Source organism: Taudactylus pleione, unplaced genomic scaffold (assembly GCF_031769625.1).
Source record: "Taudactylus pleione unplaced genomic scaffold, aTauple2 ptg000085l, whole genome shotgun sequence".
Taxonomy (NCBI): domain Eukaryota; kingdom Metazoa; phylum Chordata; class Amphibia; order Anura; family Myobatrachidae; genus Taudactylus; species Taudactylus pleione.
The window spans coordinates 4,760,008-4,777,229 of record NW_028284487.1 but is presented as its reverse complement, the minus strand read 5'-3'; the positions used below and the strand labels follow the sequence as shown (position 1 = coordinate 4,777,229).

General features: G+C 34.0%; 12 non-coding genes across 12 annotated transcripts; all 12 read right to left on the bottom strand.

The window, feature by feature from the left end:
• Window positions 1–547: 547 nt before the first annotated feature.
• On the bottom strand, window positions 548–630 carry TRNAS-UGA (transfer RNA serine (anticodon UGA)). Its single transcript has one exon. It is a non-coding gene; the product is annotated as a tRNA-Ser (tRNA).
• Window positions 631–1,841: 1,211 nt separating this feature from the next.
• Window positions 1,842–1,923, bottom strand: TRNAS-UGA (transfer RNA serine (anticodon UGA)). Its single transcript has one exon. It is a non-coding gene; the product is annotated as a tRNA-Ser (tRNA).
• A 1,211-nt stretch (window positions 1,924–3,134) lies between these two features.
• Window positions 3,135–3,216, bottom strand: TRNAS-UGA (transfer RNA serine (anticodon UGA)). Its single transcript has one exon. It is a non-coding gene; the product is annotated as a tRNA-Ser (tRNA).
• A 942-nt stretch (window positions 3,217–4,158) lies between these two features.
• On the bottom strand, window positions 4,159–4,240 carry TRNAS-CGA (transfer RNA serine (anticodon CGA)). The gene has a single exon. It is a non-coding gene; the product is annotated as a tRNA-Ser (tRNA).
• A 475-nt stretch (window positions 4,241–4,715) lies between these two features.
• On the bottom strand, window positions 4,716–4,797 carry TRNAS-UGA (transfer RNA serine (anticodon UGA)). Its single transcript has one exon. It is a non-coding gene; the product is annotated as a tRNA-Ser (tRNA).
• A 1,479-nt stretch (window positions 4,798–6,276) lies between these two features.
• On the bottom strand, window positions 6,277–6,359 carry TRNAS-UGA (transfer RNA serine (anticodon UGA)). Its single transcript has one exon. It is a non-coding gene; the product is annotated as a tRNA-Ser (tRNA).
• Window positions 6,360–7,570: 1,211 nt separating this feature from the next.
• TRNAS-UGA (transfer RNA serine (anticodon UGA)) lies at window positions 7,571–7,652 on the bottom strand. Its single transcript has one exon. It is a non-coding gene; the product is annotated as a tRNA-Ser (tRNA).
• Window positions 7,653–9,130: 1,478 nt separating this feature from the next.
• Window positions 9,131–9,212, bottom strand: TRNAS-UGA (transfer RNA serine (anticodon UGA)). Its single transcript has one exon. It is a non-coding gene; the product is annotated as a tRNA-Ser (tRNA).
• Window positions 9,213–10,691: 1,479 nt separating this feature from the next.
• On the bottom strand, window positions 10,692–10,773 carry TRNAS-UGA (transfer RNA serine (anticodon UGA)). Its single transcript has one exon. It is a non-coding gene; the product is annotated as a tRNA-Ser (tRNA).
• A 1,211-nt stretch (window positions 10,774–11,984) lies between these two features.
• Window positions 11,985–12,066, bottom strand: TRNAS-UGA (transfer RNA serine (anticodon UGA)). Its single transcript has one exon. It is a non-coding gene; the product is annotated as a tRNA-Ser (tRNA).
• A 1,479-nt stretch (window positions 12,067–13,545) lies between these two features.
• On the bottom strand, window positions 13,546–13,627 carry TRNAS-UGA (transfer RNA serine (anticodon UGA)). The gene has a single exon. It is a non-coding gene; the product is annotated as a tRNA-Ser (tRNA).
• Window positions 13,628–14,838: 1,211 nt separating this feature from the next.
• TRNAS-UGA (transfer RNA serine (anticodon UGA)) lies at window positions 14,839–14,920 on the bottom strand. The gene has a single exon. It is a non-coding gene; the product is annotated as a tRNA-Ser (tRNA).
• Window positions 14,921–17,222: the final 2,302 nt, after the last annotated feature.

Genomic DNA, 17,222 nt, shown 5'->3' with positions numbered 1-17,222 from the left:
GAAAAGCAAAACGTAGCTGGCAGGATTTGAACCTGCGCGAGTCCATCGCCTTAACCACTCAGCCACAACTACCTGCACGTTGATTTTGTGATGAGCTTCTGTGGAAAAATAATTGCTTTCCATTTCATGATTGTCATTTAAAACCTGTTGCAATTTCTTTTAGGTGGCTGCTATATTAATAGACAAACTATGTGAAATATAATAGCTAGTATAGTTTCCTAGAAAATAAAGGAGTCAAGGAAGTATGATCTTTGTTTTTGACATGCTCGAAAAGCAAGACGTAGCTGGCAGGATTTGAACCTGCGCGAGTCCATCGCCTTAACCACTCGGCCACAACTACCTGCACGTTGATTTTGTGATGAGCTTCTGTGGAAAAATAATTGCTTTGCATTTTATGATTGTCATTTAAAACCTGTTGCAATTTCTATTAGGTGGCTGCTATATTAATAGACAAACTATGTGAAATATAATAGCTAGTATAGTTTCCTAGAAAATAAAGGAGTCAAGGAAGTATGATCTTTGTTTTTTACATGCTCAAAAAGCAAGACATAGCTGGGCAGGATTTGAACCTGCGCGGGGAAACTCCAATGGATTTCAAGTCCATTGCCTTAACCACTCGGCCACAACTACTTCTATACAACTACCCGACATTACCTGGAGTACAAAATAATTTATTATCGTTCTGTTTATTTCATTGGTCCCATGCTTATTTAATGTAGAATTAGCACACCTGCCTCTGCACAATCATAAATTTGTTTATTAGCATGCATTTTCTCTCATCATTCATTTCATCTCTGCAGATCTCTCAAGATCAAATTTTGCATTCTTTAGTGGCAGTATGGATATTGTGAAAGGCACATCATAGGATTCTGCAAATGTATATGTGAAATAATTAGTTCATAACATCAAGGCTGCAAACTAGGATTAAATCAGGATTAGGATACAATGGTGAGTATGATGGTTTCCAAAAAATATTGATTTAAATTTTTCAATTACTGTTTATGTTTTAAAAAGAAACAGCTCATGTCAGTGTTATAGAGATATATTTAAGATTAACTTTAAGATGGGAAAGATTTCCTGAGCTTGGTGGCAATTGTTGATTATGATGAAGATGATAATATGTTCTGGAATGAACAAAAAAACTTTGTTATGTATCTTAAAAAGTGGCCGATGGAAATAATTGCAATACATTCACTGTAATTCCACAGATAGCACTACAGTTTTGTGATATTTGAAAGTATCTGATATGCACATTTCTTCCTAGTGCTGCTGATTTGTTAATTAAAAGTTTAGTTGTTATTAACAAAACAAATTTTAACTCAGATCTACACATAAATAACCATTACATCATGAAACAGTAAAAAAAATTTGGAGATGGTTTGATGACATGTTCCTAAAATGCAGGAAGAGCCTCACTGTCTGAGATCACGTGCTTCAAAAAGCAGTCCATTGTGAAATAGGATGCAAGTGAAGGTGATTTAGGATGAGACAGTTACATTGTTTAACATAACATATTTTGCTTTTCTACATCTTAAATGCATATTGTGTTTTTAAATAAGTTTGAAAAGCAAAACGTAGCTGGCAGGATTTGAACCTGCGCGAGTCCATCGCCTTAACCACTCGGCCACAACTACCTGCACGTTGATTTTGTGATGAGCTTCTGTGGAAAAATAATTGCTTTGCCTTTTATGATTGTCATTTAAAACCTGTTGCAATTTCTATTAGGTGGCTGCTATATTAATAGACAAACTATGTGAAATATAATAGCTAGTATTGTTTCCTATAAAATAATGGAGTCAAGGAAGTATGATCTTTGTTTTTTACATGCTCAAAAAGCAAGACATAGCTGGCAGGATTTGAACCTGCGCGGGGAAACCCCAATGGATTTCAAGTCCATCGCCTTAACCACTCGGCCACAACTACTTCTATACAACTACCCGACATTACCTGGAGTACAAAATAATTTATTATCGTTCTGTTTATTTCATTGGTCCCATGCTTATTTAATGTAGAATTAGCACACCTGCCTCTGCACAATCATAAATTTGTTTATTAACTTGCATTTTCTCTTATCATTCATTTAATCTTTGCAGATCTCTCAAGATCAAATTTTGCATTCTTTAGTGGCAGTATGGATATTGTGAAAGGCACATCATAGGATTCTGCAAATGTATATGTGAAATAATTAGTTTATAACATCAAGGCTGCAAACTAGGATTAAATCAGGATTAGGATACAATGGTGAGTATGATGGTTTCCAAAAAATATTGATTTAAATTTTTCAATTACTGTTTATGTTTTAAAAAGAAACAGCTCATGTCAGTGTTATAGAGATATATTTAAGATTAACTTTAAGATGGGATAGATTTCCTGAGCTTGGTGGCAATTGTTGATTATGATGAAGATGATAATATGTTCTGGAATGAACAAATAAACTTTGTTATGTATCTTAAAAAGTGGCCGATGGAAATAATTGCAATACATTCACTGTAATTCCACAGATAGCACTACAGTTTTGTGATATTTGAAAGTATCTGATATGCACATTTCTTCCTAGTGCTGCTGATTTGTTAATTAAAAGTTTAGTTGTTATTAACAAAACAAATTTTAACTCAGATCTACACATAAATAACCATTACATCATGAAACAGTAAAAAAAATTTGGAGATGGTTTGATGACATGTTCCTAAAATGCAGGAAGAGCCTCACTGTCTGAGATCACGTGCTTCAAAAAGCAGTCCATTGTGAAATAGGATGCAAGTGAAGGTGATTTAGGATGAGACAGTTACATTGTTTAACATAACATATTTTGCTTTTCTACATCTTAAATGCATATTGTGTTTTTAAATAAGTTTGAAAAGCAAAACGTAGCTGGCAGGATTTGAATCTGCGCGAGTCCATCGCCTTAACCACTCGGCCACAACTACCTGCACGTTGATTTTGTGATGAGCTTCTGTGGAAAAATAATTGCTTTGCCTTTTATGATTGTCATTTAAAACCTGTTGCAATTTCTATTAGGTGGCTGCTATATTAATAGACAAACTATGTGAAATATAATAGCTAGTATAGTTTCCTAGAAAATAAAGGAGTCAAGGAAGTATGATCTTTGTTTTTTACATGCTCAAAAAGCAAGACGTAGCTGGCAGGATTTGAACCTGCGCGGGGAAACCCCAATGGATTTCAAGTCCATCGCCTTAACCACTCGTCCACAACTACTTCTATACAACTACCCGACATTACCTGGAGTACAAAATAATTTATTATCGTTCTGTTTATTTCATTGGTCCCATGCTTATTTAATGTAGAATTAGCACACCTGCCTCTGCACAATCATAAATTTGTTTATTAACTTGCATTTTCTCTTATCATTCATTTCATCTCTGCAGATCTCTCAAGATCAAATTTTGCATTCTTTAGTGGCAGTATGGATATTGTGAAAGGCACATCATAGGATTCTGCAAATGTATATGTGAAATAATTAGTTCATAACATCAAGGCTGCAAACTAGGATTAAATCAGGATTAGGATACAATGGTGAGTATGATGGTTTCCAAAAAATATTGATTTAAATTTTTCAATTACTGTTTATGTTTTAAAAAGAAACAGCTCATGTCAGTGTTATAGAGATATATTTAAGATTAACTTTAAGATGGGATAGATTTCCTGAGCTTGGTGGCAATTGTTGATTATGATGAAGATGATAATATGTTCTGGAATGAACAAATAAACTTTGTTATGTATCTTAAAAGGTGGCTGATGGAAATAATTGCAATACATTCACTGTAATTCCACAGATAGCACTACAGTTTTGTGATATTTGAAAGTATCTGATATGCACATTTCTTCCTAGTGCTGCTGATTTGTTAATTAAAAGTTTAGTTGTTATTAACAAAACTAATTTTAACTCAGATCTACACATAAATAACCATTACAATATGAAACAGTAAAAAAAATGGGAGATGGTTTAATGACATGTTCCTAAAATGCAGGAAGAGCCTCACTGTCTGAGATAGCGTGCTTCAAAAAGCAGTCCATTGTGAAATAGGATGCAGGTGAAGGTGATTTAGGATGAGACAGTTGCATTGTTCAACATAACATATTTTGCTTTTCTACATCTTAAATGCATATTGTGTTTTTAAATAAGTTTGAAAAGCAAAATGTAGCTGGCAGGATTTGAACCTGCGCGGGGAATCCCCAATGGATTTCGAGTCCATCGCCTTAACCACTCGGCCACAACTACCTGCACGTTGATTTTGTGATGAGCTTCTGTGGAAAAATAATTGCTTTCCATTTCATGATTGTCATTTAAAACCTGTTGCAATTTCTTTTAGGTGGCTGCTATATTAATAGACAAACTATGTGAAATATAATAGCTAGTATAGTTTCCTAGAAAATAAAGGAGTCAAGGAAGTATGATCTTTGTTTTTGACATGCTCGAAAAGCAAGACGTAGCTGGCAGGATTTGAACATGCGCGAGTCCATCGCCTTAACCACTCGGCCACAACTACCTGCTTGTTGATTTTGTGATGAGCTTCTGTGGAAAAATAATTGCTTTGCATTTTATGATTGTCATTTAAAACCTATTGCAATTTCTATTAGGTCCCTGCTATATTAATAGACAAACTATTTGAAATATAATAGCTAGTATAGTTTCCTAGAAAATAAAGGAGTCAAGGAAGTATGATCTTTGTTTTTTACATGCTCAAAAAGCAAGACATAGCTGGCAGGATTTGAACCTGCGCTGGGAAACCCCAATGGATTTCAAGTCCATCGCCTTAACCACTAGGCCACAACTACTTCTATACAACTACCCGACATTACCTGGAGTACAAAATAATTTATTATCGTTCTGTTTATTTCATTGGTCCCATGCTTATTTAATGTAGAATTAGCACACCTGCCACTGCACAATCATAAATTTGTTTATTAGCATGCATTTTCTCTCATCATTCATTTCATCTCTGCAGATCTCTCAAGATCAAATTTTGCATTCTTTAGTGGCAGTATGGATATTGTGAAAGGCACATCATAGGATTCTGCAAATGTATATGTGAAATAATTAGTTCATAACATCAAGGCTGCAAACTAGGATTAAATCAGGATTAGGATACAATGGTGAGTATGATGGTTTCCAAAAAATATTGATTTAAATTTTTCAATTACTGTTTATGTTTTAAAAAGAAACAGCTCATGTCAGTGTTATAGAGATATATTTAAGATTAACTTTAAGATGGGAAAGATTTCCTGAGCTTGGTGGCAATTGTTGATTATGATGAAGATGATAATATGTTCTGGAATGAACAAATAAACTTTGTTATGTATCTTACAAAGTGGCTGATGGAAATAATTGCAATACATTCACTGTAATTCCACAGATAGCACTACAGTTTTGTGATATTTGAAAGTATCTGATATGCACATTTCTTCCTAGTGCTGCTGATTTGTTAATTAAAAGTTTAGTTGTTATTAACAAATCAAATTTTAACTCAGATCTACACATAAATAACCATTACATCATGAAACAGTAAAAAAAATTTGGAGATGGTTTGATGACATGTTCCTAAAATGCAGGAAGAGCCTCACTGTCTGAGATCACGTGCTTCAAAAAGCAGTCCATTGTGAAATAGGATGCAAGTGAAGGTGATTTAGGATGAGACAGTTACATTGTTTAACATAACATATTTTGCTTTTCTACATCTTAAATGCATATTGTGTTTTTAAATAAGTTTGAAAAGCAAAACGTAGCTGGCAGGATTTGAACCTGCGCGAGTCCATCGCCTTAACCACTCAGCCACAACTACCTGCACGTTGATTTTGTGATGAGCTTCTGTGGAAAAATAATTGCTTTCCATTTCATGATTGTCATTTAAAACCTGTTGCAATTTCTTTTAGGTGGCTGCTATATTAATAGACAAACTATGTGAAATATAATAGCTAGTATAGTTTCCTAGAAAATAAAGGAGTCAAGGAAGTATGATCTTTGTTTTTGACATGCTCGAAAAGCAAGACGTAGCTGGCAGGATTTGAACCTGCGCGAGTCCATCGCCTTAACCACTCGGCCACAACTACCTGCACGTTGATTTTGTGATGAGCTTCTGTGGAAAAATAATTGCTTTGCATTTTATGATTGTCATTTAAAACCTGTTGCAATTTCTATTAGGTGGCTGCTATATTAATAGACAAACTATGTGAAATATAATAGCTAGTATAGTTTCCTAGAAAATAAAGGAGTCAAGGAAGTATGATCTTTGTTTTTTACATGCTCAAAAAGCAAGACATAGCTGGGCAGGATTTGAACCTGCGCGGGGAAACTCCAATGGATTTCAAGTCCATTGCCTTAACCACTCGGCCACAACTACTTCTATACAACTACCCGACATTACCTGGAGTACAAAATAATTTATTATCGTTCTGTTTATTTCATTGGTCCCATGCTTATTTAATGTAGAATTAGCACACCTGCCTCTGCACAATCATAAATTTGTTTATTAGCATGCATTTTCTCTCATCATTCATTTCATCTCTGCAGATCTCTCAAGATCAAATTTTGCATTCTTTAGTGGCAGTATGGATATTGTGAAAGGCACATCATAGGATTCTGCAAATGTATATGTGAAATAATTAGTTCATAACATCAAGGCTGCAAACTAGGATTAAATCAGGATTAGGATACAATGGTGAGTATGATGGTTTCCAAAAAATATTGATTTAAATTTTTCAATTACTGTTTATGTTTTAAAAAGAAACAGCTCATGTCAGTGTTATAGAGATATATTTAAGATTAACTTTAAGATGGGAAAGATTTCCTGAGCTTGGTGGCAATTGTTGATTATGATGAAGATGATAATATGTTCTGGAATGAACAAAAAAACTTTGTTATGTATCTTAAAAAGTGGCCGATGGAAATAATTGCAATACATTCACTGTAATTCCACAGATAGCACTACAGTTTTGTGATATTTGAAAGTATCTGATATGCACATTTCTTCCTAGTGCTGCTGATTTGTTAATTAAAAGTTTAGTTGTTATTAACAAAACAAATTTTAACTCAGATCTACACATAAATAACCATTACATCATGAAACAGTAAAAAAAATTTGGAGATGGTTTGATGACATGTTCCTAAAATGCAGGAAGAGCCTCACTGTCTGAGATCACGTGCTTCAAAAAGCAGTCCATTGTGAAATAGGATGCAAGTGAAGGTGATTTAGGATGAGACAGTTACATTGTTTAACATAACATATTTTGCTTTTCTACATCTTAAATGCATATTGTGTTTTTAAATAAGTTTGAAAAGCAAAACGTAGCTGGCAGGATTTGAATCTGCGCGAGTCCATCGCCTTAACCACTCGGCCACAACTACCTGCACGTTGATTTTGTGATGAGCTTCTGTGGAAAAATAATTGCTTTGCCTTTTATGATTGTCATTTAAAACCTGTTGCAATTTCTATTAGGTGGCTGCTATATTAATAGACAAACTATGTGAAATATAATAGCTAGTATAGTTTCCTAGAAAATAAAGGAGTCAAGGAAGTATGATCTTTGTTTTTTACATGCTCAAAAAGCAAGACGTAGCTGGCAGGATTTGAACCTGCGCTGGGAAACCCCAATGGATTTCAAGTCCATCGCCTTAACCACTCGTCCACAACTACTTCTATACAACTACCCGACATTACCTGGAGTACAAAATAATTTATTATCGTTCTGTTTATTTCATTGGTCCCATGCTTATTTAATGTAGAATTAGCACACCTGCCTCTGCACAATCATAAATTTGTTTATTAACTTGCATTTTCTCTTATCATTCATTTCATCTCTGCAGATCTCTCAAGATCAAATTTTGCATTCTTTAGTGGCAGTATGGATATTGTGAAAGGCACATCATAGGATTCTGCAAATGTATATGTGAAATAATTAGTTCATAACATCAAGGCTGCAAACTAGGATTAAATCAGGATTAGGATACAATGGTGAGTATGATGGTTTCCAAAAAATATTGATTTAAATTTTTCAATTACTGTTTATGTTTTAAAAAGAAACAGCTCATGTCAGTGTTATAGAGATATATTTAAGATTAACTTTAAGATGGGATAGATTTCCTGAGCTTGGTGGCAATTGTTGATTATGATGAAGATGATAATATGTTCTGGAATGAACAAATAAACTTTGTTATGTATCTTAAAAAGTGGCCGATGGAAATAATTGCAATACATTCACTGTAATTCCACAGATAGCACTACAGTTTTGTGATATTTGAAAGTATCTGATATGCACATTTCTTCCTAGTGCTGCTGATTTGTTAATTGAAAGTTTAGTTGTTATTAACAAAACAAATTTTAACTCAGATCTACACATAAATAACCATTACATCATGAAACAGTAAAAAAAATTTGGAGATGGTTTGATGACATGTTCCTAAAATGCAGGAAGAGCCTCACTGTCTGAGATCACGTGCTTCAAAAAGCAGTCCATTGTGAAATAGGATGCAAGTGAAGGTGATTTAGGATGAGACAGTTACATTGTTTAACATAACATATTTTGCTTTTCTACATCTTAAATGCATATTGTGTTTTTAAATAAGTTTGAAAAGCAAAATGTAGCTGGCAGGATTTGAACCTGCGCGAGTCCATGCCTTAACCACTCGGCCACAACTACCTGCACGTTGATTTTGTGATGAGCTTTTGTGGAAAAATAATTGCTTTCCATTTCATGATGGTCATTTAAAACCTGTTGCAATTTCTTTTAGGTGGCTGCTATATTAATAGACAAACTATGTGAAATATAATAGCTAGTATAGTTTCCTAGAAAATAAAGGAGTCAAGGAAGTATGATCTTTGTTTTTGACATGCTCGAAAAGCAAGACGTAGCTGGCAGGATTTGAACCTGCGCGAGTCCATCGCCTTAACCACTCGGCCACAACTACCTGCACGTTGATTTTGTGATGAGCTTCTGTGGAAAAATAATTGCTTTGCATTTTATGATTGTCATTTAAAACCTGTTGCAATTTCTATTAGGTGGCTGCTATATTAATAGACAAACTATGTGAAATATAATAGCTAGTATAGTTTCCTAGAAAATAAAGGAGTCAAGGAAGTATGATCTTTGTTTTTTACATGCTCAAAAAGCAAGACATAGCTGGCAGGATTTGAACCTGCGCGGGGAAACCCCAATGGATTTCAAGTCCATCGCCTTAACCACTAGGCCACAACTACTTCTATACAACTACCCGACATTACCTGGAGTACAAAATAATTTATTATCGTTCTGTTTATTTCATTGGTCCCATGCTTATTTAATGTAGAATTAGCACACCTGCCTCTGCACAATCATAAATTTGTTTATTAGCATGCATTTTCTCTCATCATTCATTTCATCTCTGCAGATCTCTCAAGATCAAATTTTGCATTCTTTAGTGGCAGTATGGATATTGTGAAAGGCACATCATAGGATTCTGCAAATGTATATGTGAAATAATTAGTTCATAACATCAAGGCTGCAAACTAGGATTAAATCAGGATTAGGATACAATGGTGAGTATGATGGTTTCCAAAAAATATTGATTTAAATTTTTCAATTACTGTTTATGTTTTAAAAAGAAACAGCTCATGTCAGTGTTATAGAGATATATTTAAGATTAACTTTAAGATGGGAAAGATTTCCTGAGCTTGGTGGCAATTGTTGATTATGATGAAGATGATAATATGTTCTGGAATGAACAAATAAACTTTGTTATGTATCTTAAAAAGTGGCCGATGGAAATAATTGCAATACATTCACTGTAATTCCACAGATAGCACTACAGTTTTGTGATATTTGAAAGTATCTGATATGCACATTTCTTCCTAGTGCTGCTGATTTGTTAATTAAAAGTTTAGTTGTTATTAACAAATCAAATTTTAACTCAGATCTACACATAAATAACCATTACATCATGAAACAGTAAAAAAAATTTGGAGATGGTTTGATGACATGTTCCTAAAATGCAGGAAGAGCCTCACTGTCTGAGATCACGTGCTTCAAAAAGCAGTCCATTGTGAAATAGGATGCAAGTGAAGGTGATTTAGGATGAGACAGTTACATTGTTTAACATAACATATTTTGCTTTTCTACATCTTAAATGCATATTGTGTTTTTAAATAAATTTGAAAAGCAAAACGTAGCTGGCAGGATTTGAACCTGCGCGAGTCCATCGCCTTAACCACTCGGCCACAACTACCTGCACGTTGATTTTGTGATGAGCTTCTGTGGAAAAATAATTGCTTTCCATTTCATGATTGTCATTTAAAACCTGTTGCAATTTCTATTAGGTGGCTGCTATATTAATAGACAAACTATGTGAAATATAATAGCTAGTATAGTTTCCTAGAAAATAAAGGAGTCAAGGAAGTATGATCTTTGTTTTTGACATGCTCGAAAAGTAAGACGTAGCTGGCAGGATTTGAACCTGCGCGAGTCCATCGCCTTAACCACTCGGCCACAACTACCTGCACGTTGATTTTGCGATGAGCTTCTGTGGAAAAATAATTGCTTTGCATTTTATGATTGTCATTTAAAACCTGTTGCAATTTCTATTAGGTGGCTGCTATATTAATAGACAAACTATGTGAAATATAATAGCTAGTATAGTTTCCTAGAAAATAAAGGAGTCAAGGAAGTATGATCTTTGTTTTTTACATGCTCAAAAAGCAAGACGTAGCTGGCAGGATTTGAACCTGCGCGGGGAAACCCCAATGGATTTCAAGTCCATCGCCTTAACCACTCGGCCACAACTACTTCTATACAACTACCCGACATTACCTGGAGTACAAAATAATTTATTATCGTTCTGTTTATTTCATTGGTCCCATGCTTATTTAATGTAGAATTAGCACACCTGCCTCTGCACAATCATAAATTTGTTTATTAACTTGCATTTTCTCTTATCATTCATTTAATCTCTGCAGATCTCTCAAGATCAAATTTTGCATTCTTTAGTGGCAGTATGGATATTGTGAAAGGCACATCATAGGATTCTGCAAATGTATATGTGAAATAATTAGTTCATAACATCAAGGCTGCAAACTAGGATTAAATCAGGATTAGGATACAATGGTGAGTATGATGGTTTCCAAAAAATATTGATTTAAATTTTTCAATTACTGTTTATGTTTTAAAAAGAAACAGCTCATGTCAGTGTTATAGAGATATATTTAAGATTAACTTTAAGATGGGATAGATTTCCTGAGCTTGGTGGCAATTGTTGATTATGATGAAGATGATAATATGTTCTGGAATGAACAAATAAACTTTGTTATGTATCTTAAAAAGTGGCCAATGGAAATAATTGCAATACATTCACTGTAATTCCACAGATAGCACTACAGTTTTGTGATATTTGAAAGTATCTGATATGCACATTTCTTCCTAGTGCTGCTGATTTGTTAATTAAAAGTTTAGTTGTTATTAACAAAACAAATTTTAACTCAGATCTACACATAAATAACCATTACATCATGAAACAGTAAAAAAAATTTGGAGATGGTTTGATGACATGTTCCTAAAATGCAGGAAGAGCCTCACTGTCTCAGATCACGTGCTTCAAAAAGCAGTCCATTGTGAAATAGGATGCAAGTGAAGGTGATTTAGGATGAGACAGTTACATTGTTTAACATAACATATTTTGCTTTTCTACATCTTAAATGCATATTGTGTTTTTAAATAAGTTTGAAAAGCAAAACGTAGCTGGCAGGATTTGAACCTGCGCGAGTCCATCGCCTTAACCACTCGGCCACAACTACCTGCACGTTGATTTTGTGATGAGCTTCTGTGGAAAAATAATTGCTTTGCATTTTATGATTGTCATTTAAAACCTGTTGCAATTTCTATTAGGTGGCTGCTATATTAATAGACAAACTATGTGAAATATAATAGCTAGTATTGTTTCCTATAAAATAATGGAGTCAAGGAAGTATGATCTTTGTTTTTTACATGCTCAAAAAGCAAGACATAGCTGGCAGGATTTGAACCTGCGCGGGGAAACCCCAATGGATTTCAAGTCCATCGCCTTAACCACTCGGCCACAACTACTTCTATACAACTACCCGACATTACCTGGAGTACAAAATAATTTATTATCGTTCTGTTTATTTCATTGGTCCCATGCTTATTTAATGTAGAATTAGCACACCTGCCTCTGCACAATCATAAATTTGTTTATTAACTTGCATTTTCTCTTATCATTCATTTCATCTCTGCAGATCTCTCAAGATCAAATTTTGCATTCTTTAGTGGCAGTATGGATATTGTGAAAGGCACATCATAGGATTCTGCAAATGTATATGTGAAATAATTAGTTCATAACATCAAGGCTGCAAACTAGGATTAAATCAGGATTAGGATACAATGGTGAGTATGATGGTTTCCAAAAAATATTGATTTAAATTTTTCAATTACTGTTTATGTTTTAAAAAGAAACAGCTCATGTCAGTGTTATAGAGATATATTTAAGATTAACTTTAAGATGGGAAAGATTTCCTGAGCTTGGTGGCAATTGTTGATTATGATGAAGATGATAATATGTTCTGGAATGAACAAATAAACTTTGTTATGTATCTTAAAAAGTGGCCGATGGAAATAATTGCAATACATTCACTGTAATTCCACAGATAGCACTACAGTTTTGTGATATTTGAAAGTATCTGATATGCACATTTCTTCCTAGTGCTGCTGATTTGTTAATTAAAAGTTTAGTTGTTATTAACAAATCAAATTTTAACTCAGATCTACACATAAATAACCATTACATCATGAAACAGTAAAAAAAATTTGGAGATGGTTTGATGACATGTTCCTAAAATGCAGGAAGAGCCTCACTGTCTGAGATCACGTGCTTCAAAAAGCAGTCCATTGTGAAATAGGATGCAAGTGAAGGTGATTTAGGATGAGACAGTTACATTGTTTAACATAACATATTTTGCTTTTCTACATCTTAAATGCATATTGTGTTTTTAAATAAATTTGAAAAGCAAAACGTAGCTGGCAGGATTTGAACCTGCGCGAGTCCATCGCCTTAACCACTCGGCCACAACTACCTGCACGTTGATTTTGTGATGAGCTTCTGTGGAAAAATAATTGCTTTCCATTTCATGATTGTCATTTAAAACCTGTTGCAATTTCTATTAGGTGGCTGCTATATTAATAGACAAACTATGTGAAATATAATAGCTAGTATAGTTTCCTAGAAAATAAAGGAGTCAAGGAAGTATGATCTTTGTTTTTGACATGCTCGAAAAGTAAGACGTAGCTGGCAGGATTTGAACCTGCGCGAGTCCATCGCCTTAACCACTCGGCCACAACTACCTGCACGTTGATTTTGCGATGAGCTTCTGTGGAAAAATAATTGCTTTGCATTTTATGATTGTCATTTAAAACCTGTTGCAATTTCTATTAGGTGGCTGCTATATTAATAGACAAACTATGTGAAATATAATAGCTAGTATAGTTTCCTAGAAAATAAAGGAGTCAAGGAAGTATGATCTTTGTTTTTTACATGCTCAAAAAGCAAGACGTAGCTGGCAGGATTTGAACCTGCGCGGGGAAACCCCAATGGATTTCAAGTCCATCGCCTTAACCACTCGGCCACAACTACTTCTATACAACTACCCGACATTACCTGGAGTACAAAATAATTTATTATCGTTCTGTTTATTTCATTGGTCCCATGCTTATTTAATGTAGAATTAGCACACCTGCCTCTGCACAATCATAAATTTGTTTATTAACTTGCATTTTCTCTTATCATTCATTTAATCTCTGCAGATCTCTCAAGATCAAATTTTGCATTCTTTAGTGGCAGTATGGATATTGTGAAAGGCACATCATAGGATTCTGCAAATGTATATGTGAAATAATTAGTTCATAACATCAAGGCTGCAAACTAGGATTAAATCAGGATTAGGATACAATGGTGAGTATGATGGTTTCCAAAAAATATTGATTTAAATTTTTCAATTACTGTTTATGTTTTAAAAAGAAACAGCTCATGTCAGTGTTATAGAGATATATTTAAGATTAACTTTAAGATGGGATAGATTTCCTGAGCTTGGTGGCAATTGTTGATTATGATGAAGATGATAATATGTTCTGGAATGAACAAATAAACTTTGTTATGTATCTTAAAAAGTGGCCAATGGAAATAATTGCAATACATTCACTGTAATTCCACAGATAGCACTACAGTTTTGTGATATTTGAAAGTATCTGATATGCACATTTCTTCCTAGTGCTGCTGATTTGTTAATTAAAAGTTTAGTTGTTATTAACAAAACAAATTTTAACTCAGATCTACACATAAATAACCATTACATCATGAAACAGTAAAAAAAATTTGGAGATGGTTTGATGACATGTTCCTAAAATGCAGGAAGAGCCTCACTGTCTCAGATCACGTGCTTCAAAAAGCAGTCCATTGTGAAATAGGATGCAAGTGAAGGTGATTTAGGATGAGACAGTTACATTGTTTAACATAACATATTTTGCTTTTCTACATCTTAAATGCATATTGTGTTTTTAAATAAGTTTGAAAAGCAAAACGTAGCTGGCAGGATTTGAACCTGCGCGAGTCCATCGCCTTAACCACTCGGCCACAACTACCTGCACGTTGATTTTGTGATGAGCTTCTGTGGAAAAATAATTGCTTTGCATTTTATGATTGTCATTTAAAACCTGTTGCAATTTCTATTAGGTGGCTGCTATATTAATAGACAAACTATGTGAAATATAATAGCTAGTATTGTTTCCTATAAAATAATGGAGTCAAGGAAGTATGATCTTTGTTTTTTACATGCTCAAAAAGCAAGACATAGCTGGCAGGATTTGAACCTGCGCGGGGAAACCCCAATGGATTTCAAGTCCATCGCCTTAACCACTCGGCCACAACTACTTCTATACAACTACCCGACATTACCTGGAGTACAAAATAATTTATTATCGTTCTGTTTATTTCATTGGTCCCATGCTTATTTAATGTAGAATTAGCACACCTGCCTCTGCACAATCATAAATTTGTTTATTAACTTGCATTTTCTCTTATCATTCATTTCATCTCTGCAGATCTCTCAAGATCAAATTTTGCATTCTTTAGTGGCAGTATGGATATTGTGAAAGGCACATCATAGGATTCTGCAAATGTATATGTGAAATAATTAGTTCATAACATCAAGGCTGCAAACTAGGATTAAATCAGGATTAGGATACAATGGTGAGTATGATGGTTTCCAAAAAATATTGATTTAAATTTTTCAATTACTGTTTATGTTTTAAAAAGAAACAGCTCATGTCAGTGTTATAGAGATATATTTAAGATTAACTTTAAGATGGGATAGATTTCCTGAGCTTGGTGGCAATTGTTGATTATGATGAAGATGATAATATGTTCTGGAATGAACAAATAAACTTTGTTATGTATCTTAAAAAGTGGCCGATGGAAATAATTGCAATACATTCACTGTAATTCCACAGATAGCACTACAGTTTTGTGATATTTGAAAGTATCTGATATGCACATTTCTTCCTAGTGCTGCTGATTTGTTAATTAAAAGTTTAGTTGTTATTAACAAAACAAATTTTAACTCAGATCTACACATAAATAACCATTACATCATGAAACAGTAAAAAAAATTTGGAGATGGTTTGATGACATGTTCCTAAAATGCAGGAAGAGCCTCACTGTCTGAGATCACGTGCTTCAAAAAGCAGTCCATTGTGAAATAGGATGCAAGTGAAGGTGATTTAGGATGAGACAGTTACATTGTTTAACATAACATATTTTGCTTTTCTACATCTTAAATGCATATTGTGTTTTTAAATAAGTTTGAAAAGCAAAACGTAGCTGGCAGGATTTGAACCTGCGCGAGTCCATCGCCTTAACCACTCGGCCACAACTACCTGCACGTTGATTTTGTGATGAGCTTCTGTGGAAAAATAATTGCTTTGCATTTTATGATTGTCATTTAAAACCTGTTGCAATTTCTATTAGGTGGCTGCTATATTAATAGACAAACTATGTGAAATATAATAGCTAGTATAGTTTCCTAGAAAATAAAGGAGTCAAGGAAGTATGATCTTTGTTTTTTACATGCTCAAAAAGCAAGACGTAGCTGGCAGGAACCTGCGCGGGGAAACCCCAATGGATTTCAAGTCCATCGCCTTAACCACTCGTCCACAACTACTTCTATACAACTACCCGACATTACCTGGAGTACAAAATAATTTATTATCGTTCTGTTTATTTCATTGGTCCCATGCTTATTTAATGTAGAATTAGCACACCTGCCTCTGCACAATCATAAATTTGTTTATTAACTTGCATTTTCTCTTATCATTCATTTCATCTCTGCAGATCTCTCAAGATCAAATTTTGCATTCTTTAGTGGCAGTATGGATATTGTGAAAGGCACATCATAGGATTCTGCAAATGTATATGTGAAATAATTAGTTCATAACATCAAGGCTGCAAACTAGGATTAAATCAGGATTAGGATACAATGGTGAGTATGATGGTTTCCAAAAAATATTGATTTAAATTTTTCAATTACTGTTTATGTTTTAAAAAGAAACAGCTCATGTCAGTGTTATAGAGATATATTTAAGATTAACTTTAAGATGGGATAGATTTCCTGAGCTTGGTGGCAATTGTTGATTATGATGAAGATGATAATATGTTCTGGAATGAACAAATAAACTTTGTTATGTATCTTAAAAAGTGGCCGATGGAAATAATTGCAATACATTCACTGTAATTCCACAGATAGCACTACAGTTTTGTGATATTTGAAAGTATCTGATATGCACATTTCTTCCTAGTGCTGCTGATTTGTTAATTAAAAGTTTAGTTGTTATTAACAAAACAAATTTTAACTCAGATCTACACATAAATAACCATTACATCATGAAACAGTAAAAAAATTTTGGAGATGGTTTGATGACATGTTCCTAAAATGCAGGAAGAGCCTCACTGTCTGAGATCATGTGCTTCAAAAAGCAGTCCATTGTGAAATAGGATGCAAGTGAAGGTGATTTAGGATGAGACAGTTACATTGTTTAACATAACATATTTTGCTTTTCTACATCTTAAATGCATATTGTGTTTTTAAATAAGTTTGAAAAGCAAAACGTAGCTGGCAGGATTTGAACCTGCGCGAGTCCATCGCCTTAACCACTCGGCCACAACTACCTGCACGTTG